Source organism: Gorilla gorilla, chromosome 5, assembly GCF_029281585.2.
Source record: "Gorilla gorilla gorilla isolate KB3781 chromosome 5, NHGRI_mGorGor1-v2.1_pri, whole genome shotgun sequence".
Classification (NCBI taxonomy): Eukaryota; Metazoa; Chordata; class Mammalia; order Primates; family Hominidae; genus Gorilla; species Gorilla gorilla.
The window spans coordinates 118,191-144,533 of record NC_073229.2 but is presented as its reverse complement, the minus strand read 5'-3'; positions in this window follow the sequence as shown (position 1 = coordinate 144,533).

Sequence of the window (26,343 nt, the reverse complement as noted above, 5' to 3'; positions counted from 1 at the left end):
TTATAGAGATGGCTGTGTAGATATTTCTATGTTTATAGAGATAGCGGTGTAGATATTTCCGTGTTTACACAGATAGTGGTGTAGCTATTTCCTTGTTTACACAGATAGCGGTGTAGATATTTCCATGTTCATACAGATAGCTGTGTAGATATTTCCATGTTTATAGAGATATCGGTGGAGATATTTCCATGTTTATACAGATAGCAGTGTAGATATTTCCATGTTCATACAGATGGCGGTGTAGGTATTTCCATGTTCATACGGATGGCGGTGTAGATATTTCCATGTTCTTACAGATGGCGGTGTAGATATTCCCATGTTTATAGACATAGCGTTGTAGATATTTCCATGTTCACAGAGATAGCGTTGTAGATATTTCCATGTTTACACAGATAGCGGTGTAGATACTTCCATGTTTATACAGATAGTGGTGTAGATATTTCCATCTTTATAGAGTTGGCGGTGTAGTTATTTCCATGTTCATGCAGACGGCGGTGTACATATTTCCATGTTTATATAGTTGGCAGTGTAGATATTTCCATGTTCATACAAATGGTGGTGAAGATATTCCCATGTTTACACAGATAGCGGTGTAGATATTTCCATGTTTATACACATAACGGTGTGGATTTTTTTCTCGTTTTTAGAGATGGCGGTGTAGATATTTCCTTGTTTAGCCAGAGAGCGGTGTAGATATGTCCATGTTTATGCAGATAGCGGTGTAGACATTTCCATGTTTATACAGATAGCGGTGTCGATATTTCCATGTTTATACAGATAGCGGTGTAGATATTTCCATGTTTACACAGATAGCGCTGTAGCTATTTTCATGTTTATACAGATATCGGTGTATTTCCATGTTTATACAGATAGTGGTGTAGTTATTTCCACGTTTATTGAGATAGCGCTGTAGATATTTCCATGTTTATAGAGATAGCGGTGTAGATATTTCCATGTTTACACAGATAGCGGTGTAGATATTTCCGTGTTTACACAGATAGCGGTGTAGATATTTCCATGTTTATATAGTTGGCAGTGTAGATATTTCCATGTTCATACAAATGGCGGTGAAGGTATTTCCATCTTTATACACATAACGGTGTAGATATTTCCAAGCTTTAAGAGATAGTGGTGTAGATATTTCCATGTTTACACTGATAGCGGTGTAGATATTTCCATGTTTATCCCGATAGCGGTGTACATATTTCCGTGTTTATACAGATGGCGGTGTAGATATTTCTATGTTTATACAGAAAGCGGTGTAGATATTTCCATCTTTATACACATAACGGTATAGATATTTCCTTCTTTTTAGAGATAGCGGTGTAGATATTTCCATGTTTACACAGATAGCGGTGGAGATATTTCCAAGTTTACACAGATAGAAGTGTAGATATTTCCATGTTTATACAAATAGCGGTATAGATATTTCCATTTTATACAGATAGCGGTGTAGTTATATCCATGTTTATAGAGATAGCAGTGTAATTATTTCCATGTTTACACAGATAACACTGTAAATATTTCCGTGTTTATGCGGATAGCGGTGTAGATATTTCCATGTTCATAGAGATTGCGGTGTAGATATTTCCATGTTTATCCAGATATCTGTGTACATATTTCCGTGTTTATACAGATGGCGGTGTAGATATTTCTATGTTTATACAGAAAGCGATGTAGATATTTCCATCTTTATACACATAACGGTGTAGATATTTCCTTCTTTTTAGAGATAGCGGTGTAGATATTTCCATGTTTACACAGATAGAAGTGTAGATATTTCCATGTTTATAAAAATAGCTGTATAGATATTTCCATCTTTATACAGATAGCGGTGTAGATATTTGCATGTTTATACAGATAGCGGTGTAGATATTTCCATGTTTATACAGATACCGGTGTAGTTATTTCCAAGTTTTTACAGTGAGCGGTGTAGATATTCCCACGTTTACACAGGTAGCAGTGCAGATATTTCTATGTTTATATAGATAGTGCTGTATGTATTTCCATGTTTATGCAGATAGCGGTGTAGATATTTCCATCTTTAAACAGATAGCGCTGTAGATATTTCCGTCTTTATACACTTACCGGTGTAGATATTTCCTTCTTTTTAGAGATAGTGTTGTGGATATTTCCATGTTTACACAGATAGCGGTGTAGATATTTCCATGTTTACACAGATAGAAGTGTAGATATTTCCATGTTTATACAGATAGCGGTGTAGATATTTCCAAGTCTATTCAGTTAGCGGTGGAGGTATTTGCATGTTTATACAGACAGCTTTGTAGATGTTTCCAATTTATACAGATAGCGGTGTAGATATTTCCACGTTTACACAGGTAGCGGTGTAGTTATTTCCACGTTTACACAGGTAGCGGTGTAGATATTTCCATATTTAAATAGATACTGGTGTATGTGTTTCCAAGTTTATGCAGATACCAGTGTAGATATTTCCATGTTCCTACAGATGGCGGTGTAGATATTTGCATGTTCATACAGATGGCGGTGTAGATATTTCCATGTTTATAGATATAGCGGTGTAGATATTTCCATGTTTAGCCAGATAGCGGTGTACTTATTTCCATGTTTATACTGATGGCGGTGTAGATATTTCCATGTTTATAGAGATAGCGGTGTAGATATTTCCATGTTCCTACTGATGGCGTTGTAGATATTTCCATGTTTATAGAGTTCGCGGTGTAGATATTTCCATATTCATACAGATGTCGGTGTAGATATTTCCATGTTTATACACATAGCAGTGTAGGTATTTCCAACTTTATACACATAACGGTGTAGATATTTCCATGTTTACAGAGATAGCGGTGTAGATATTTCCATATTAACACACATAGCGTTTTAGATATTTCCATGTTTACACAGATAGCGGTGTAGATATTTCCATGTTTATACAGATAGCGGTGTAGATATTTCCATGTATATAGAGATAGCGTTGTGGATATTTAGATGCTTACACAGATAGCGGTGCAGATATTTCCATGTTTACACAGATAGCGGTGTAGATATTTCCAAGTTTTTGCAGATAGCCGGGTAGATATTTCCACTTTTAGACAGATAGCGGTGTAGATATTTCCATGTTTAAACAGATAGCGGTGTAGATATCTCCATGTTCCTACAGAGGGCGGTGTAGATATTTCCATGTTTATACAGTTGGCGGTTTAGACATTTCCGTGTTCATACAGATGGCGGTGTAGTTTTTTCCATGTTTATACAGATAGCGGTTTAGATATTTCCATCTTTATACACATAACCGTGAAGTTATTGGCATCTTTTTAGAGATAGCGGTGTAGATATTTCGATTTTTACACAGATAGTGGTGTAGATATTTCCAAGTTTACACAGATAGCAGTGTAGATATTTCCATCTTTACACGGATAGCGGTGTAGATATTTCCATGTTTTTACAGATTGCAGTGAAGATATTTGCATGTTTATACAGATAACGGTGTCAATATTTCCATGTTTATACAGATAGCGGTGTAGATATTTCCATGTTTATAGAGTTCGCGGTGTAGATATTTCCAAATTCATACAGATGTCGGTGTAGATATTTCCATATTTATACACATAGCAGTGTAGGTATTTCCAACTTTATACACATAACGGTGTAGATATTTCCATGTTTACAGAGATAGCGGTGTAGATATTTCCATATTAACACACATAGCGTTTTAGATATTTCCATGTTTACACAGATAGCGGTGTAGATATTTCCATGTTTATACAGATAGCGGTGTAGATATTTCCATGTATATAGAGATAGCGTTGTGGATATTTAGATGCTTACACAGATAGCGGTGCAGATATTTCCATGTTTACACAGATAGCGGTGTAGATATTTCCAAGTTTTTGCAGATAGCCGGGTAGATATTTCCACTTTTAGACAGATAGCGGTGTAGATATTTCCATGTTTAAACAGATAGCGGTGTAGATATCTCCATGTTCCTACAGAGGGCGGTGTAGATATTTCCATGTTTATACAGTTGGCGGTTTAGACATTTCCGTGTTCATACAGATGGCGGTGTAGTTTTTTCCATGTTTATACAGATAGCGGTTTAGATATTTCCATCTTTATACACATAACCGTGAAGTTATTGGCATCTTTTTAGAGATAGCGGTGTAGATATTTCGATTTTTACACAGATAGCAGTGTAGATATTTCCAAGTTTATACAGATAGCGGTGTAGATATTTCCATGTTCATCCAGATGGCTGTGTAGATATATCCATGTTCATACAGATGGCCGTGAAGATAATTCCATGTTCATACAGATAGCGGTGTAGATATTTCCATGTTTATACAGATAGCGGTGTATCTATTTCCATGTTTACATAGATAGCGGTGTAGATATTTCCACGTTTATAGAGATAGCGGTGTAGATATTACCATGTATATACAGATAGCGGTGTGGATATTTCCATGTTTATAGAGATAGCAGTGTAGATATTTCCATGTTCCAACAGATGGCGGTGTAGATATTTCCATGTTCATACAGAAGGTGGTGTAGATACCGGTGTAGATATTTCCATGTTCCTACAGATGGCGGTGTAGATATTTCCATGTTCATACAGATGGCGGTGTAGATATTTCCATGTTTATACGGATAGCGGTGTAGATATTTCCATGTTCCTGCAGATGGCGGTGTAGATATTTCCATGTTTGTAGAGTTGGCGGTGTAGATATTTCCATATTAATACAGATGGCGGTGTAGATATTTCCATGTTTACACAGATAGAAGTGTATATATTTCCATGTTTATACAAATAGCGGTGTAGATATTTCCATGTCTATTCAGATAGCGTTGTACATATTTGCATGTTTATACAGACAGCGGTGTAGATATTTCCATTTTTATACAGATAGCGGTGTAAGTATTTCCATGTTTATACAGATAGTGGTGTAGTTATTTCCACGTTTATTGAGATAGCGCTGTAGATATCTCCATGTTTATAGAGATAGTGGTGTAGATATTTCCATGTTTACACAGATAGCGGTGTAGATATTTCCGTGTTTACACAGAGAGCGGTGTAGATATTTCCATGTTTATATAGTTGGCAGTGTAGATATTTCCATGTTCATACAAATGGCGGTGAAGGTATTTCCATCTTTATACACATAACGGTGTAGATATTTCCAAGCTTTAAGAGATAGTGGTGTAGATATTTCCAGGTTTACACTGATAGCGGTGTAGATATTTCCATGTTTATCCAGACAGCGGTGTACGTATTTCCGTGTTTATACAGATGGCGGTGTAGATATTTCTATGTTTACACAGATAGCGGTGTAGATATTTCCATGTTTACACAGATAGAAGTGTAGATATTTCCATGTTTACACAGATAGCGGTGTAGATATTTCCATGTGTATAGAGATGGCAATATAGATATTTCTGAGTTTATACAGATGGCGGTGTAGATATTTCCATGTTCATACAGATGGCGGTGTATGTATTTCCATGTTTGTAGAGATGGCGTTGGAGATATATCCATGTTTATAGAGATAGTGATGTAATTATTTCCATGTTTATACAGATAGCGGTGTAGATATTTCCAGGTGTATGGAGATGGCGTTATAGATATTTCTGTGTTTATACAGATGGCGGTGTAGCTATTTCCATGCTCATACAGATAGCCGTGTAGATATTTCCATCTTTATACACATGGTGGTGTAGATATTTCCATGTTCGTACAGATGGCGGTGTATGTATTTCCATGTTTATAGAGATGGCGTTGTAGATATTTCCTTGATTATAGAGATAGCGGTGTAGATATTTCCATGTTTATAGAGATAGCGGTGTAGTTATATCCCTGTTTCAGAGATAGCAGTGTAGATATTTCAATGTTTAAACAGATAGCGGTGTAGATATATCCATGTTTATGGAGATAGCGGTGTAGTTATTTCCATGTTTATACAGTAACGCTGTAGATATTTCCATGTTTATACGGATAGCATTGTAAATATTTCCATGTGTATACAGATAGCGGTGTAGATATTTCCATGTTTATTCATATGGCTGTGTAGATATTTCCATCTCTATACAGATGGCGGTGTAGAAATTTCCATATTTATACAGATAGCGGTGTAGATATTGCCATGTTTATAGAGATAGCGGTGTAGATATTTCCATGTTTATACAGATTGCGGTATAGATATTTCCATGTTCATAAAGATAGCGGTGTAGATATTTCCATCTTTATAAGGTTGGCGGTGTAGATATTTCCATGTTCATACAGATGGCGGTGTAGATATTTCCATGTTTATAGAGATGGCGCTGTAGATATTTCCATGTTTATACAGATGGCAGTGTAGATATTTCCGTGTTTATTAAGATAGCGGTGTAGATGTTTCCATCTTTATTCAGATAGCGGTGTAGATATTTCCATGTTTATACAGATGGCGGTGTAGATGATTCCATCTTTATAGAGATGTCGGTGTAGTTATTTCCATGTTCATACAGATGGCGGTTTATATATTTCCATGTTTATAGAGATGGCGGTGTAGATATTTCCATATTCATGCAGATAGCGGTGTAGATATTTCCATGTTCATACACATGACGGTGTAGATATTTCCATGCTCATACAGATAGCAGTGTAGATATTTCCATTTTTATACACATGGCGTTGTAGATATTTCCATCTTCATACAGATGGCGGTTTATGTATTTCCGTGTTTATAGAGATGGCGGTGTAGATACCTCCATGATTATAGAGATAGTGGTGTAGATATTTCCATGTTTATAGAGATAGTGATGTAGATATTTCCCTGTTTCACAGATAGCAGTGTAGATATTTCCATGTTTATACAGATAGCGGTGTAGATATATCCATGTTTATTGAGATAGCGGTGTAGTTATTTCCATGTTTATACAGATAACACTGTAGATATTTCCAAGTTAATACGGATAGCGGTGTAAATATTTCCATGTATATACGGATAGTGGTGTAGATATTTCCATGTTTATACAGATGGCAGTGTAGATATTTCCATGTTTATAGAGATGGCAGTGTAGATATTTCCTTGTTTATACAGATAGCGGCGTAGTTATTTCCATGTTCATACAGATAGCGGTGTAGATATTTCCATGTTCATACAGATGGCGGTGAAGATATTTGCATGTTCATACAGATGGCGGTGTAGATATTTCCATGTTCATACAGATGGCGGTGAAGATATTTCCGTGTTCATACAGATGGCGGTGTAGATATTTCCATGTTCTTACACATGGTGGTGTAGATATTTCCATGTTCATACAGATGGCGGTGTAGATATTTCCATGTTCATACAGATGAAGGTGTAGATATTTCCATGTTTATACAGATAGCGGTGTAGATATTTCCATGTTCATAAATATAGCGGTGTAGATATTTCCATCTTTATAATGTTGGCGGTGTAGATATTTCCATGTTCATACAGATGGCGGTGTAGATATTTCCATGTTTATAGAGATGGCGCTGTAGATATTTCCATGTTTATACAGATGGCAGTGTAGATATTTCCGTGTTTATTAAGATAGCGGTGTAGGTGTTTAAATCTGTATTCAGATAGCGGTGTAGATATTTCCATGTTTATACACATGGCGGTGTAGATGATTCCATCTTTATAGAGATTTTGGTGTAGTTATTTCCATGCTCATACAGATGGTGGTTTATATATTTCCATGTTTATAGAGATGGCGGTGTAGATATTTCCATGTTTATAAAGATGGCGGTCTAGATATTTCCGTTTTTATACACATAGCTCTGTAGTTACTTCCATGTTTATAGAGACTGCGGTGTAGATATTTCCATGTTAATTCAGATAGTGGTGTAGATATTTTCATATTTATACAGATAGCTGTGCAGATATTTCCATGTTCATTCAGATAGCGGTGTAGATATTTCCGTCTATATACAGATGGCTGTGTAAATATTTCCATGTTCATACAGATGGCGGTGTATATATTTCCATGTTTATAGAGATGGCGGTGTAGATATTTCCATGTTTATAAAGACCGCGGTGTAGATATTTCCATCTTTATAGAGATGGCGGTGTAGATATTACCATGTTCATACAGATGGCGGTGTAGATATTTCCATGTTTATTCAGATAGCGATGTAGATATTTCCATTTTCGTACAGATAGCGGTGTCGATATTTCCATCTTTATACACACGGCGGTGCAGATATTTCCAGGTTCATACAGATGGCGGTGTATGTATTTTCATGTTTATAGAGATGGAGGTGTAGATATTTCCATGATTATAGAGATAGTGGTGTAGATATTTCCATGTTAATAGAGATCGCGGTGTACATATTTCCCTATTTCACAGATAAGTGTAGATATTTCCGTGTTTATACAGATAGCGGTGTAGATATATCCATGTTTATAGAGATAGCAGTGTAATTATTTCCATGTTTACACAGATAACACTGTAGATATTTCCATGTTTATACGGATAGCGGTGTAGATATTTCCATGTTCATAGTGATTGCGGTGTAGATATTTCCATGTTCATACAGATAGCGGTGTAGATATTTCCATGTTCATACAGATAGCGCTGTAGATATTTCCATGTTCATACAGATGGCGGTGTAGATATTTACATGTTCATACAGATGGAGGTGTAGATATTTCCAAGTTCATACACATGGTGGTGTAGATATTTCCATGTTCATAGAGATGGCTTTGTATATATTTCCATGTTCATACAGATGGCGGTGTAGATATTTCCATGATTATACAGATGGCGTTGTAGATATTTCCATGTTCATACACATGGCGGTGTAGATATTTCCATGTTTATGCAGATGGCGCTGTAGATATTTCCATGTATATTCATATGGCTGTGTAGGTATTTCCATCTCTATACAGATGTCGGTGTAGATATTTCCATGTTTATGCAGATGGCGGTGTAGATATTTCCATGTTTATTCATATGGCTGTGTAGATATTTCCATCTCTATACACATAGCGGTGTAGATATTTCCATGTGTATGGAGTTGGCGGTATAGATGTTTCTGTGTTTATACAGATGGCGGTGTAGATATTTCCATGCTCATACAGATAGCGGTGTAGATATTTCCATTTTTATACACATGGCGTTGTAGATATTTCCATCTTCATACAGATGGTGGTGTATGTATTTCCATGTTTATAGAGATGGCGGTGCAGATACTTCCATGATTATAGAGATCGTGGTGTGGATATTTCCATGTTTCTAGAGATAGCGATGTAGATATTTCCCTGTTTCACAGATAGCAGTGTAGATATTTCCATGTTTATACAGATAGCGGTGTAGATATATCCATGTTTACAGAGATAGCGGTGTAGTTATTTCCATGATTATACAGATAACACTGTAGATATTTCTATGTTTATACGGATAGCGGTGTAAATATTACCATGTATATACGGATAGTGGTGTAGATATTTCTATGTTTATACAGATGGCAGTGTAGATATTTCCATGTTTATAGAGATGGCAGTGTAGATATTTCCTTGTTTATACAGATAGCGGTGTAGATATTTCCATGTTCATACAGATAGCGGTGTAGATATTTCCATGTTGATACAGATGGCGGTGAAGACATTTCCATGTTCATACAGATGGCGGTGTACATATTTCCATGTTCATACACATGGTGGTGTAGATATTTCCATGTTCATACAGATGGCGTTGTAGATATTTCCATGTTCATACAGATGAAGGTGTAGACATTTCCATGTTTATACAGATGGCGGTGTAGATATTTCCATCTCTATACATATGGTGGTGTAGATATTTCCATGTTTATTCATATGGCTGTGTAGATATTTCCATCTCTATACAGATGGCGGTGTACTTATTTCCATGTTTATTCATATGGCTGTGTAGATATTTCCATCTCTATACTGATAGCGGTGTACTTATTTCCATGTGTATGAAGATGGCGGTATTCATATTTCTGTGTTTATACAGATGGCGGTGTAGATACTTCCATGCTCATACAGATAGCGGAGTAGATATTTCCATCTTTATACACATGTCGTTGTAGATATTTCCATGTTCTTACATATGGCGGTGTATGTATTTCCATGTTTATAGAGATGGCGGTGTAGATACTTCCATGATTATAGAGATAGTGGTGTAGATATTTCCATGTTTATAGAGATAGCGATGTAGATATTTCCCTGTTTCAGAGATAGCGGTGTAGATATTTCCATGTTCATACAGATAGCGATGTAGATATTTCCATGTCCATACACATGGTGGTGTAGATATTTCCATGTTTATTCATATGGCTGTGTAGATATTTCCATCTCTATACAGATGGCGGTGTAGAAATTTCCATATTTATACAGATAGCGGTGTAGATATTGCCATGTTTATAGAGATAGCGGTGTAGATATTTCCATGTTTATACAGATTGCGGTATAGATATTTCCATGTTCATAAAGATAGCGGTGTAGATATTTCCATCTTTATAAGGTTGGCGGTGTAGATATTTCCATGTTCATACAGATGGCGGTGTAGATATTTCCATGTTTATAGAGATGGCGCTGTAGATATTTCCATGTTTATACAGATGGCAGTGTAGATATTTCCGTGTTTATTAAGATAGCGGTGTAGATGTTTCCATCTTTATTCAGATAGCGGTGTAGATATTTCCATGTTTATACAGATGGCGGTGTAGATGATTCCATCTTTATAGAGATGTCGGTGTAGTTATTTCCATGTTCATACAGATGGCGGTTTATATATTTCCATGTTTATAGAGATGGCGGTGTAGATATTTCCATATTCATGCAGATAGCGGTGTAGATATTTCCATGTTCATACACATGACGGTGTAGATATTTCCATGCTCATACAGATAGCAGTGTAGATATTTCCATTTTTATACACATGGCGTTGTAGATATTTCCATCTTCATACAGATGGCGGTTTATGTATTTCCGTGTTTATAGAGATGGCGGTGTAGATACCTCCATGATTATAGAGATAGTGGTGTAGATATTTCCATGTTTATAGAGATAGTGATGTAGATATTTCCCTGTTTCACAGATAGCAGTGTAGATATTTCCATGTTTATACAGATAGCGGTGTAGATATATCCATGTTTATTGAGATAGCGGTGTAGTTATTTCCATGTTTATACAGATAACACTGTAGATATTTCCAAGTTAATACGGATAGCGGTGTAAATATTTCCATGTATATACGGATAGTGGTGTAGATATTTCCATGTTTATACAGATGGCAGTGTAGATATTTCCATGTTTATAGAGATGGCAGTGTAGATATTTCCTTGTTTATACAGATAGCGGCGTAGTTATTTCCATGTTCATACAGATAGCGGTGTAGATATTTCCATGTTCATACAGATGGCGGTGAAGATATTTGCATGTTCATACAGATGGCGGTGTAGATATTTCCATGTTCATACAGATGGCGGTGAAGATATTTCCGTGTTCATACAGATGGCGGTGTAGATATTTCCATGTTCTTACACATGGTGGTGTAGATATTTCCATGTTCATACAGATGGCGGTGTAGATATTTCCATGTTCATACAGATGAAGGTGTAGATATTTCCATGTTTATACAGATAGCGGTGTAGATATTTCCATGTTCATAAATATAGCGGTGTAGATATTTCCATCTTTATAATGTTGGCGGTGTAGATATTTCCATGTTCATACAGATGGCGGTGTAGATATTTCCATGTTTATAGAGATGGCGCTGTAGATATTTCCATGTTTATACAGATGGCAGTGTAGATATTTCCGTGTTTATTAAGATAGCGGTGTAGGTGTTTAAATCTGTATTCAGATAGCGGTGTAGATATTTCCATGTTTATACACATGGCGGTGTAGATGATTCCATCTTTATAGAGATTTCGGTGTAGTTATTTCCATGCTCATACAGATGGTGGTTTATATATTTCCATGTTTATAGAGATGGCGGTGTAGATATTTCCATGTTTATAAAGATGGTGGTCTAGATATTTCCGTTTTTATACACATAGCTCTGTAGTTACTTCCATGTTTATAGAGACTGCGGTGTAGATATTTCCATGTTAATTCAGATAGTGGTGTAGATATTTTCATATTTATACAGATAGCTGTGCAGATATTTCCATGTTCATTCAGATAGCGGTGTAGATATTTCCGTCTATATACAGATGGCTGTGTAAATATTTCCATGTTCATACAGATGGCGGTGTATATATTTCCATGTTTATAGAGATGGCGGTGTAGATATTTCCATGTTTATAAAGACCGCGGTGTAGATATTTCCATCTTTATAGAGATGGCGGTGTAGATATTACCATGTTCATACAGATGGCGGTGTAGATATTTCCATGTTTATTCAGATAGCGATGTAGATATTTCCATTTTCGTACAGATAGCGGTGTAGATATTTCCATCTTTATACACACGGCGGTGCAGATATTTCCAGGTTCATACAGATGGCGGTGTATGTATTTTCATGTTTATAGAGATGGAGGTGTAGATATTTCCATGATTATAGAGATAGTGGTGTAGATATTTCCATGTTAATAGAGATCGCGGTGTACATATTTCCCTATTTCACAGATAAGTGTAGATATTTCCGTGTTTATACAGATAGCGGTGTAGATATATCCATGTTTATAGAGATAGCAGTGTAATTATTTCCATGTTTACACAGATAACACTGTAGATATTTCCATGTTTATACGGATAGCGGTGTAGATATTTCCATGTTCATACTGATTGCGGTGTAGATATTTCCATGTTCATACAGATAGCGGTGTAGATATTTCCATGTTCATACAGATAGCGGTGTAGATATTTCCATGTTCATACAGATGGCGGTGTAGATATTTACATGTTCATACAGATGGAGGTGTAGATATTTCCAAGTTCATACACATGGTGGTGTAGATATTTCCATGTTCATAGAGATGGCTTTGTATATATTTCCATGTTCATACAGATGGCGGTGTAGATATTTCCATGATTATACAGATGGCGTTGTAGATATTTCCATGTTCATACACATGGCGGTGTAGATAGTTCCATGTTTATGCAGATGGCGCTGTAGATATTTCCATGTATATTCATATGGCTGTGTAGGTATTTCCATCTCTATACAGATGTCGGTGTAGATATTTCCATGTTTATGCAGATGGCGGTGTAGATATTTCCATGTTTATTCATATGGCTGTGTAGATATTTCCATCTCTATACACATAGCGGTGTAGATATTTCCATGTGTATGGAGTTGGCGGTATAGATATTTCTGTGTTTATACAGATGGCGGTGTAGATATTTCCATGCTCATACAGATAGCGGTGTAGATATTTCCATTTTTATACACATGGCGTTGTAGGTATTTCCATCTTCATACAGATGGCGGTGTATGTATTTCCATGTTTATAGAGATGGCGGTGCAGATACTTCCATGATTATAGAGATCGTGGTGTGGATATTTCCATGTTTATAGAGATAGCGATGTAGATATTTCCCTGTTTCACAGATAGCAGTGTAGATATTTCCATGTTTATACAGATAGCGGTGTAGATATATCCATGTTTACAGAGATAGCGGTGTAGTTATTTCCATGATTATACAGATAACACTGTAGATATTTCTATGTTTATACGGATAGCGGTGTAAATATTACCATGTATATACGGATAGTGGTGTAGATATTTCTATGTTTATACAGATGGCAGTGTAGATATTTCCATGTTTATAGAGATGGCAGTGTAGATATTTCCTTGTTTATACAGATAGCGGTGTAGATATTTCCATGTTCATACAGATAGCGGTGTAGATATTTCCATGTTGATACAGATGGCGGTGAAGACATTTCCATGTTCATACAGATGGCGGTGTACATATTTCCATGTTCATACACATGGTGGTGTAGATATTTCCATGTTCATACAGATGGCGTTGTAGATATTTCCATGTTCATACAGATGAAGGTGTAGACATTTCCATGTTTATACAGATGGCGGTGTAGATATTTCCATCTCTATACATATGGTGGTGTAGATATTTCCATGTTTATTCATATGGCTGTGTAGATATTTCCATCTCTATACAGATGGCGGTGTACTTATTTCCATGTTTATTCATATGGCTGTGTAGATATTTCCATCTCTATACTGATAGCGGTGTACTTATTTCCATGTGTATGAAGATGGCGGTATTCATATTTCTGTGTTTATACAGATGGCGGTGTAGATATTTCCATGCTCATACAGATAGCGGTGTAGATATTTCCATCTTTATACACATGTCGTTGTAGATATTTCCATGTTCTTACATATGGCGGTGTATGTATTTCCATGTTTATAGAGATGGCGGTGTAGATACTTCCATGATTATAGAGATAGTGGTGTAGATATTTCCATGTTTATAGAGATAGCGATGTAGATATTTCCCTGTTTCAGAGATAGCGGTGTAGATATTTCCATGTTCATACAGATAGCGATGTAGATATTTCCATGTCCATACACATGGTGGTGTAGATATTTCCATGTTTATTCATATGGCTGTGTAGATATTTCCATCTCTATACAGATGGCGGTGTAGATATTTCCATGTTCATACAGATGGCGGTTTAGATATTTCCATGTTTATAGAGACGGCGGTGTAGATATTTACATCTTTATAGAGATGGCAATGTAGATATTTGCAAGTTCATACAGATGGCGGTGTAGATATTTCCATGTTTATAGAGATAGCGGTGTAGACATTTCCATGTTTACACATATAGTTTTGTAGAAATTTCCATGTTTATATATTTGGCAGTGTAGATATTTCCATGTTCATACAAATGGCAGTGAAGGTATTTCCATGTTTATACACATAACGGTGTAGATATTTCCAAGTTTTAAGAGGTAGTGGTGTAGATATTTCCATGTTTACAGAGATAGCGGTGTAGATATTTCCATGTTTACACAGATAGCGCTGTAGATATTTCCATGCTTATACAGATAGTGGTGTAGTTATTTCCATGCTTATAGAGATAGCGGTCTACATATTTCCATGTTCCTATAGATGGATGTGTAGTTATTTCCATGTTTATACAGATAGCATTGTAGGTATTTCTATGATTATAGAGATAGCAGTGTAGATATTTCCATGTTTACAGAGTTGGCGGTGTAGATATTTCTATATTCATACAGATGGCGGTGCAGATATTTCGATGTTTATACAGATAGCAGTGTAGATATTTCCATCTTTATACACATAATGGTGTAGATATTTCCATGTTTTAAGAAATAGCCGTGTAGATAATTCCATGTTTACACAGATAGCGGTGTAGATATTTCCATGTTTACACAGATAGCGGTGTAGATATTTCCATGTTTATAGAGATGGCTGTGTAGATATTTCTATGTTTATAGAGATAGCGGTGTAGATATTTCCGTGTTTACACAGATAGTGGTGTAGCTATTTCCTTGTTTACACAGATAGCGGTGTAGATATTTCCATGTTCATACAGATAGCTGGGTAGATATTTCCATGTTTATAGAGATATCGGTGGAGATATTTCCATGTTTATACAGATAGCAGTGTAGATATTTCCATGTTCATACAGATGGCGGTGTAGGTATTTCCTTGTTCATACGGATGGCGGTGTAGATATTTCCATGTTCTTACAGATGGCGGTGTAGATATTCCCATGTTTATAGACATTGCGTTGTAGAGATTTCCATGTTTACAGAGATAGCGTTGTAGATATTTCCGTGTTTACACAGATAGCGGTGTAGATACTTCCATGTTTATACAGATAGTGGTGTAGATATTTCCATCTTTATAGAGTTGGCAGTGTAGTTATTTCCATGTTCATGCAGACGGCGGTGTACATATTTCCATGTTTATATAGTTGGCTGTGTAGATATTTCCATGTTCATACAAATGGCGGTGAAGATATTCCCATGTTTACACAGATAGCGGTGTAGATATTTCCATCTTTATACACATAACGGTGTGGATATTTCCATGTTTTTAGAGATAGCGGTGTAGATATTTCCTTGTTTACCCAGAGAGCGGTGTAGATATTTCCATGTTTATGCAGATAGCGGTGTAGACATTTCCATGTTTAGCCAGATAGCGGTGTACTTATTTTCATGTTTATACAGATGGCGGTGTAGATATTTCCATGTTTATATGGATAGCGGTGTAGATATTTCCATGTTCCTACAGATGGCGGTGTAGATATTTCCATGTTTATAGAGTTGGCGGTGTAGATATTTCCATATTAATACAGATGGCGGTGTAGATATTTCCATGTTTACACAGATAAAAGTGTATATATTTCCATGTTTATACAAATAGCGGTGTAGATATTTCCATGTCTATTCAGATAGCGTTGTAGATATTTGCATGTTTATACAGACAGCGGTGTAGATATTTCCATTTTTATACAGATAGCGGTGTAGATATTTCCATGTTTATACAGGTAGTTGTGTAGATTTTCCCACGTTTACACAGGTAGCGGTGTAGATATTTCCATGTTTATAAAGATAACGGTGTATGTATTTCCATTTTTATGCAGATAGCGGTGTAGATATTTCCATGTTTATACAGATAGCGGTGTAGATACTTCCATGTTTATACAGATATTGGTGTAGGTATTTCCATCTTTATAGAGTTGGCGGTGTAGATATTTCCATGTTCATGCAGACGGCGGTGTACATATTTCCATGTTTCTATAGTTGGCAGTGTAGATATTTCCATGTTCATACAAATGGCGGTGAAGATATTCCCATGTTTACACAGATAGCGGTGTAGATATTTCCATCTTTATACACATAACGGTGTGGATATTTCCATGTTTTTAGAGATAGCGGTGTAAATATTTCCTTGTTTACCCAGAGAGCGGTGTAGATATTTCCATGTTTATGCAGATAGCGGTGTAGACATTTCCATGTTTATACAGATAGCGGTGTCGATATTTCCATGTTTATACAGATAGCGGTGTAGATATTTCCATGTTTACACAGATAGCGCTGTAGCTATTTTCATGTTTATACAGATATCGGTGTAAGTATTTCCATGTTTATACAGATAGTGGTGTAGTTATTTCCACGTTTATTGAGATAGCGCTGTAGATATCTCCATGTTTATAGAGATAGCGGTGTAGATATTTCCATGTTTACACAGATAGCGGTGTAGATATTTCCGTGTTTACACATTTAGTGGTGTAGATATTTCCATGTTTATATAGTTGGCAGTGTAGATATTTCCATGTTCATACAAATGGCGGTGAAGGTATTTCCATCTTTATACACATAACGGTGTAGATATTTCCAAGCTTTAAGAGATAGTGGTGTAGATATTTCAAGGTTTACACTGATAGCGGTGTAGATATTTCCATGTTTATCCAGATAGCGGTGTACATATTTCCGTGTTTATACAGATGGCGGTGTAGATATTTCTATGTTTACACAGATAGCGGTGTAGATATTTCCATGTTTACACAGATAGAAGTGTAGATATTTCCATGTTTACACAGATAGCGGTGTAGATATTTCCGTGTTTACACAGATAGAAGTGTAGATATTTCCATGTTTACACAGATAGCGGTGTAGATATTTCCATGTGTATAGAGATGGCAGTATAGATATTTCTGTGTTTATACAGATGGCGGTGTAGATATTTCCATGTTCATACAGATGGCGGTGTATGTATTTCCATGTTTGTAGAGATGGCGGTGGAGATATATCCATGTTTATAGAGATAGTGATGTAATTATTTCCATGTTTATACAGATAGCGGTGTAGATATTTCCATGTTCATACAGATGGTGGTGTAGATACTTCCATATTCATACAGTTGGGTTGAAGATATTTCCTTCTTCATACAGATAGCGGCGTAGATCTTTCGATGTTCATACACATGGTGGTGTAGATATTTCCATGTTCATACAGACAGTGGTGTAGTTATTTCCATGTTCAAACAGATGGCGGTGTAGATATTTCCATGTTCATTCAGATGGTGGTGTAGATATTACCATGTTTATACAGATGGCGGTGTAGATATTTCCATGTTTATTCATATGGCTGTGTAGATATTTCCATCTCTATACAGATGGCGGTGTAGATATTTCCATGTTTATTCATATGGCTGTCTAGTTATTTCCAAGTTTATTCATATGGCTGTGTAGATATTTCCATCACTATACAGATAGCGGTGTAGATATTTCCAGGTGTATGGAGATGGCGTTATAGATATTTCTGTGTTTATACAGATGGCGGTGTAGCTATTTCTATGCTCATACAGATAGCCGTGTAGATATTTCCATCTTTATACACATGGTGGTGTAGATATTTCCATGTTCGTACAGATGGCGGTGTATGTATTTCCATGTTTATAGAGATGGCGTTGTAGATATTTCCATGATTATAGAGATAGCGGTGTAGATATTTCCATGTTTATAGAGATAGCGGTGTAGTTATATCCCTGTTTCAGAGATAGCAGTGTAGATATTTCAATGTTTATACAGACAGCGGTGTAGATATATCCATGTTTATGGAGATAGCGGTGTAGTTATTTCCATGTTTACAGTAACGCTGTAGATATTTCCATGTTTATACCGATAGCAGTGTAAATATTTCCATGTATATACAGATAGCGGTGTAGATATTTCCATGTTTATTCATATGGCTGTGTAGATATTTCCATCTCTATACAGATGGCGGTGTAGAAATTTCCATATTTATACAGATTGCGGTATAGATATTTCCATGTTCATAAAGATAGCGGTGTAGATATTTCCATCTTTATAAGGTTGGCGGTGTAGATATTTCCAAGTTAATACAGTTGTCGGTGTAGATATTTCCAAATTCATACAGATGGCGGTGTAGATAATTCCATGTTTATACTGATGGCGGTGTAGATATTTCCATGTTTATACAGATGGCGGTGTAGATATTTCCATGTTTATAGAGATAGCGGTGTAGTTATTTCCATGTTCCTATGGATGGCGGCATAGATATTTTCATGTTTATAGAGTTGGCGGTGTAGATATTTCCATATTCATACAGATGGCGGTGTAGATATTCCCATGTTTATACAGATAGCAGTGTAGATATTTGCAACTTTATACACATAACGGTGTAGATATTTCCATGTTTTAAGAAATAGCGGTGAAGATATTTCCATGTTTACACAGATAGCGGTGTAGATATTTCCATGTTTACACAGATAGCGGTGTAGATATTTCCATGTTTAGACAGATGGCTGTTTAGATATTTCCATGTTTATAGAGATACCGGTGTAGATATTTCCATGTTTACACAGATAGCCGTGTAGATATTTCCATGTTTACACAGATAGCAGTGTAGATATTTCCATGTTTGTACAGATAGCAGTGTAGATATTTCCATGTTCATAGAGATATTTGTGTACATATTTCCATCTTTATAGAGATAGCGGTGTAGATAATTCCATGTTCCTACAGTTGTTGGTGTAGATATTTCCAAGTTTTTGCAGATAGCTAGGTAGATATTTCCAGTTTTAGGCAGATAGCGGTGTAGATATTTCCATGTTTAAACAGATAGCGGTGTAGATAACTCCATGTTCCTACAGAGGGCGGTGCAGATATTTCCATGTTTATACAGTTGGCGGTTTAGACATTTCCATGTTCATACAGGTGGCGGTGTAGTTATTTCCATGTTTATACAGATAGCGGTTTAGATATTTCCATCTTTAACAACATAACCGTGAAGTTATTTGCATCTTTTTAGAGGTAGCGGTGTAGATATTTCGATTTTTACACAGATAGCAGTGTAGATATTTCCATGTTTACACAGATAGCAGTGTAGATATTTCCATCTTTACACGGAGAGCGGTGTAGATATTTCCATGTTTTTACAGATTGCAGTGTAGATATTTGCATGTTTATACAGATAACGGTGTCGATATTTCCATGTTTATACAGATAGCGGTGTAGATATTTCCATGTTTATACAGATAGCGGTGTAGATATTTCCATGTTTATACAGATAGCGGTGTAGCTATTTCCATGTTTATACAGATGGCTGCGAAAATATTTCCATGTTTATAGAGATAGCGGTGTAGATTTTTCCATGTTTACACTGATAGCGGTGTAGATATTTGCATGTTTATACAGATAGCGGTGTATCTATTTCCATGTTTACACAGATAGCAGTGTAGATATTTCCATGTTTACACAGATAGCAGTGTAGATATTTCCATCTTTACACGGAGAGCGGTGTAGATATTTCCATATTTTTACAGATTGCAGTGTAGATATTTGCATGTTTATACAGATAACGGTGTCGATATTTCCATGTTTATACAGATAGCGGTGTAGGTATTTCCATGTTTATAGAGATATCGGTGTAGATATTTCCATGTTTATACAGATAGCAGTGTAGATATTTCCATGTTTATACAGATGGCTGCGAAAATATCTCCATGTTTATAGAGACAGCGGTGTAGATTTTTCCATGTTTACACAGATAGCGGTGTAGATATTTGCATGTTTATACAGATAGCGGTGTATCTATTTCCATGTTTACACAGATAGCAGTGTAGATATTTCCATGTTTACACAGATAGCGGTGTAGATATTTCCATGTTCATACAGATGGCGGTGTAGATATTTCCATGTTCATAGAGAAGGTGGTGTCGATATTTCCATGTTCATACAGAAGGTGGTGTAGATACCGGTGAAGATATTTCCATGTTACTGCAGATGGCGGTGTAGATAATTCCGTGTTCATACAGATGACGGTGTAGATATTTCCATGTTCATACAGACGGCGGTGTAGATATTTCCATGTTTATGTATATAGCGGTGTAGATATTCCCATGTTTACACAGATAGCGGTGTAGATATTCCCATGTTTACACAGATAGCGGTGTAGATATTTCCATGTTTATACAGATAGCGGTGTAGTTATTTCCATGTTTACACAGATAGCGGTGTAGATATTTCCATGTTCATTCAGATGGCGTTGTAGATATTTCCATGTTTATATAGTTGGCAGTGTAGATATTTCCATGTTCATACAGATGGCGGTGAAGTTATTTCCGTGTTTATACACATAACAGTGTATATATTTCCAAGTTTTAAGAGATAGCGGTGTAGATATTTCCGTGTTTACACAGATAGCGGAATAGATATTTAAATGCTTATACAGATAGCGGTGTTGATATTTCCATGTGTATACAGATAGCCGTGTAGATACTTACATGTTCTTACAGATGGCTTTGTAGATATTTCCATGTTTATACAGACAGTGGTGTAGATCTTTCCATGTTTATGGAGATAGCGGTGTAGATATTTCCATATTTATAGAGATAGAGGTGTAGATATTTCCATGTTTACACAGAGAGCGGTGTAGATATTTCCAAGTTTATGCAGATAGCGGTGTAGATATTTCCAATTTTATGCAGATAGCGGAGTAGATATTTTCATGTTTATACAGAAAGCGGTGTAGATATTTCCATGTTCCTACAGATGGCGGTGTAGATATTTCCATGTTTATAGAGTTGGCGGTTCAGACATTTCCATGTTCATACATATGGCGATGTAGATATCTCCATGTTTATACAGATAGCGGTGTAGATATTTCCTTGTTTATAGATATGGCGGTGTAGATATTTCCATGTTTATCCAGATGGTGGTGCAGATATTTCCATGTTTATATAGTTGGCAGTGTTGGTATTTCCGTGTTCAAACAGATGGCGGTGAAGTTATTTCCATGTTTATTCAATTAACGGTGTAGATATTATCAAGTTTTAAGAGACAGCAGTGTAGATCTTTCCATGTTTACACAGATAGCGGTGTAGATATTTCCATGTTTGCACAGATAGCAGTGTAGATATTTCCATGTTTAAACAGATGGCGGTGTCGATATTTCCATGTTCCTAAAGAGGGCAGTGTAGATATTTATATTTTTATAGAGCTGGCGGTTTAGACATTTCCAAGTCCATACAGATGACAGTGTAGATATTTCCATCTTTATACACATAATGGTGTAGATCTTTTCATGTTTTTAGAGATAGCGGTGTAGATATATCCATGTTTACACAGATATCGGTGTAGATATTTCCATGGTTATATAGATAGCGGTGTATCTATTTCCATGTTTATACAGATAGCGATGTAGATATTTCCACGTTTAAAGAGATAGCAGTGTAGATATTTCCACGTATATACAGATAGCGGTGCAGATATTTCCATGTTTATAGAGATAGCGATGTAGATATTTCCATGTTCCTAGAGATGGCGGTGTAGAGATTTCCATGTTCATACAGAAGGTGGTGTAGATACCGGTGTAGATATTTCCATGTTCCTACAGATGGCGTTGTAGATATTTCCTATTTCATACAGATAGCGGTGTAGATATTTCCATGTTTATTGAAATAGCGGTGTAGATATTTCCATGTTTATCCAGATAGCGGTGTACATAATTCCATGTTTATACAGATGGCGGTGTAGATATTTCTATGTTTATACAGAAAGTGGTGTAGATGTTTCCATCTTTATACACATAACGGTGTAGATATTTCCTTCTTTTTAGAGATAGCGGTGTAGATATTTCCATGTTTACACAGATAGCGGTGGAGATATTCCCATGTTTACACAGACAGAAGTGTAGATATTTCCATGTTTATACAAATAGCGGTATAGATATTTCCATCTTTATATAGATAGCGGTGTAGATATTTGCATGTTTATACAGATAGCGGTGTAGATATTTCCATGTTTATACAGATTGTGGTGTAGTTATTTCCATGTTTTTACAGAGAGCGGTGTAGATATTCCCAGGTTTACACAGGTAGCGGTGCAGATATTTCCATGTTTATATAGATAGCGGTGTATGTATTTCCATGTTTATGCAGATAGCGGTGTAGATATTTCCATGTTTATACAGATAGCGGTGTAGATATTTCCATTTTTATACACTTAACGGTGTAGATATTTCCTTCTTTTTAGAGATAGCGTTGTGGATATTTCCATGTTTACACAGATAGCGCTGTAGATATTTCCATGTTTACACAGATAGATGTGTAGATATTTCCGTGTTTATACAGATAGCGGTGTAGAAATTTCCATGTCTATTCAGATAGCGGTGGAGATATTTGCATGTTTATACAGACAGCGGTGTAGATATTTCCATTTTGATACAGATAGCTTTGTAGATATTTCCATGTTTATACAGATAGTGGTGTAGGTATTCCCACGTTTACACAGGTAGCGGTGTAGATTTTTCCATGTTTAAATAGATACTGGTATATGTGTTTACATGTTTATGCAGATAGCGGTGTTGATATTTCCATGTTTATACTGATAGCGATGTAGATATTTCCAAGTTCCTACAGATTGCGGTGTGGATTTTTCCATGATAATACAGAAGGTGGTGTAGATACCGGTGTAGATATTTCCATGTTCCTACAGATGGCGGTGTAGATATTTGCATGTTCATACAGATGGCGGTGTAGATATTTCCATGTTTATAGATATAGCGGTGTAGATATTTCCATGTTTATCTAGATAGCAGTGTACTTATTTCCATGTTTTTACAGATTGCGGTGTAGATATTTCCATGTTTACACAGATAGCGGTGTAGATATTTCCATATTTATACAGATAGCGGTGTAGGTATTTCCATGTTTATAGAGATATCGGTGTAGATATTTCGATGTTTATACAGAAAGCGGTGTAGATGTTTCCATGTTTATACAGATGGCTGTGTAGATATTTCCACGTTTCTTCACATAACGGTGTAGATATTTCCAAGTTTTAAGAGATAGCGGTGTAGATATTTCCGTGGTAAAACAGATAGCGGAATAGATATTTCCATGTTCATACAGATAGCAGTGTAGATATTTCCAAGTTCCTACAGACTGCGGTGTAGATATTTCCATGTTCCCACGGATGGTTGTGTAGATACTTCCATGTTTATACAGATAGCGGTGTAGATATTTCCATGTTTACACAGATAGCGGTGTAGGTATTTTCATGTTTACACAGATAGCGGTGTAGATATTTCCATGTTTATACAGATAGCGGTGTAGATAATTCCATGTGTATACAGATGGCTGTGTAGGTATTTCCATGTTTATAGAGATAGCGGCATAGATATTTCCATGTTTACATAGATAGCGGTGTAGCTATTTCCATGTTTATACAGATAGCGGTGTAGATATTTCCATGTTTATAGAGATAGTGGTGTAGATGTTCCCACGTTTACACAGGTAGCGGTGTAGATATTTCCATGTTTATAAAGATAACGGTGTATGTATTTCCATGTTTATGCTGATAGCGGTGTAGATATTTCCATGTTTATACAGATAGCGTTGTTGGTACTTCCAAGTTCCTACATATTGCGGTGTAGGTATTTCCATGTTCATACAGAAGGTGGTGTAGATACCGGTGTTGATATTTCCATGTTCCTACAGACGGCGGTGTAGATATTTGCATGTTCATACAGATGTCGGTGTAGATATTTCCATGTTTATAGATATAGCGGTGTAGATATTTCCATGTTTAGCCAGATAGCGGTGTACTTATTTTCATGTTTATACAGATGGCGGTGTAGATATTTCCATGTTTATACAGATAGCGGTGTAGATATTTCCATGTTCCTACAGATGGCGGTGTAGACATTTCCATGTTTATAGAGTTGGCGGTGTAGATATTTCCATATTAATACAGATGGCGGTGTAGATATTTCCATGTTTACACAGATAGAAGTGTAGATATTTCCATGTTTATACAAATAGCGGTGTAGATATTTCCATGTCTATTCAGATAGCGGTGTAGATATTTGCATGTTTATACAGACAGCGGTGTAGATATTTCCATTTTTATACAGATAGCGGTGTAGATATTTCCATGTTTATACAGATAGTGGTGTAGATGTCCCCACGTTTACACAGGTAGCGGTGTAGATATTTCCATGTTTATAAAGATAACGGTGTATGTATTTCCATGTTTATGCAGATAGCGGTGTAGATATTTCCATGTTTATACAGATAGCGGTGTAGATACTTAAATGTTTATACAGATAGTGGTGTAGATATTTCCATCTTTTAGAGTTGGCGGTGTAGATATTTCCATGTTCATGCAGACGGCGGTGTACATATTTCCGTGTTTGTATAGTTGGCAGTGTAGATATTTCCATGTTCATACAAATGGCGGTGAAGATATTCCCTTGTTTACACAGATAGCGGTGTAGATATTTCCATCTTTATACACATAACGGTGTGGATATTTCCATGTTTTTAGAGATAGCGGTGTAAATATTTCCTTGTTTACCCAGAGAGCAGTGTAGATATTTCCATGTTTATGCAGATAGCGGTGTAGACATTTCCATGTTTATACAGATAGCGTTGTCGATATTTCCATGTTTATACAGATAGCGGTGTAGATATTTCCATGTTTACACAGATAGCGCTGTAGCTATTTTCATGTTTATGCAGATATCGGTGTAAGTATTTCCATGTTTATACAGTTAGTGGTGTAGTTATTTCCACGTTTATTGAGATAGCGCTGTAGATATTTCCATGTTTACAGAGATAGCGGTGTAGATATTTCCATGTTTACACAGATAGTGGTGTAGATATTTCCGTGTTTACACAGATAGCGGTGTAGATATTTCCATGTTTATATAGTTGGCAGTGTAGATATTTCCATGTTCATACAAATGGCGGTGAAGGTATTTCCATCTTTATACACATAACGGTGTAGATATTTCCAAGCTTTAAGGGATAGTGGTGTAGATATTTCCATGTTTACACTGATAGCGGTGTAGATATTTCCATGTTTATCCAGATAGCGGTGTACATATTTCCGTGTTTATACAGATGGCGGTGTAGATATTTCTATGTTTATACAGAAAGCGGTGTAGAAATTTCCATCTTTATACACATAACGGTGTAGATATTTCCTTCTTTTTAGAGATAGCGGTGTAGATATTTCCATGTTTACATAGATAGCGGTGGAGATATTTCCTAGTTTACACACATAGAAGTGTAGATATTTCCATGTTTATACAAATAGCGGTATAGATATTTCCATCTTTATACAGATAGCGGTGTAGTTATTTGCATGTTTATACAGATAGCGGTGTAGATATTTCCATGTCTATTCAGATAGCGGTGTAGATATTTGCATGTTTATACAGACAGCGGTGTAGATATTTCCATTTTTATACAGATACCGGTGTAGTTATTTCCATGTTTTTACAGTGAGCGGTGTAGATATTCCCACATTTACACAGGTAGCGGTGCAGATATTTCTATGTTTATATAGATAGCACTGTATGTATTTCAATGTTTATGCAGACAGCGGTGTAGATATTTCCATCTTTAA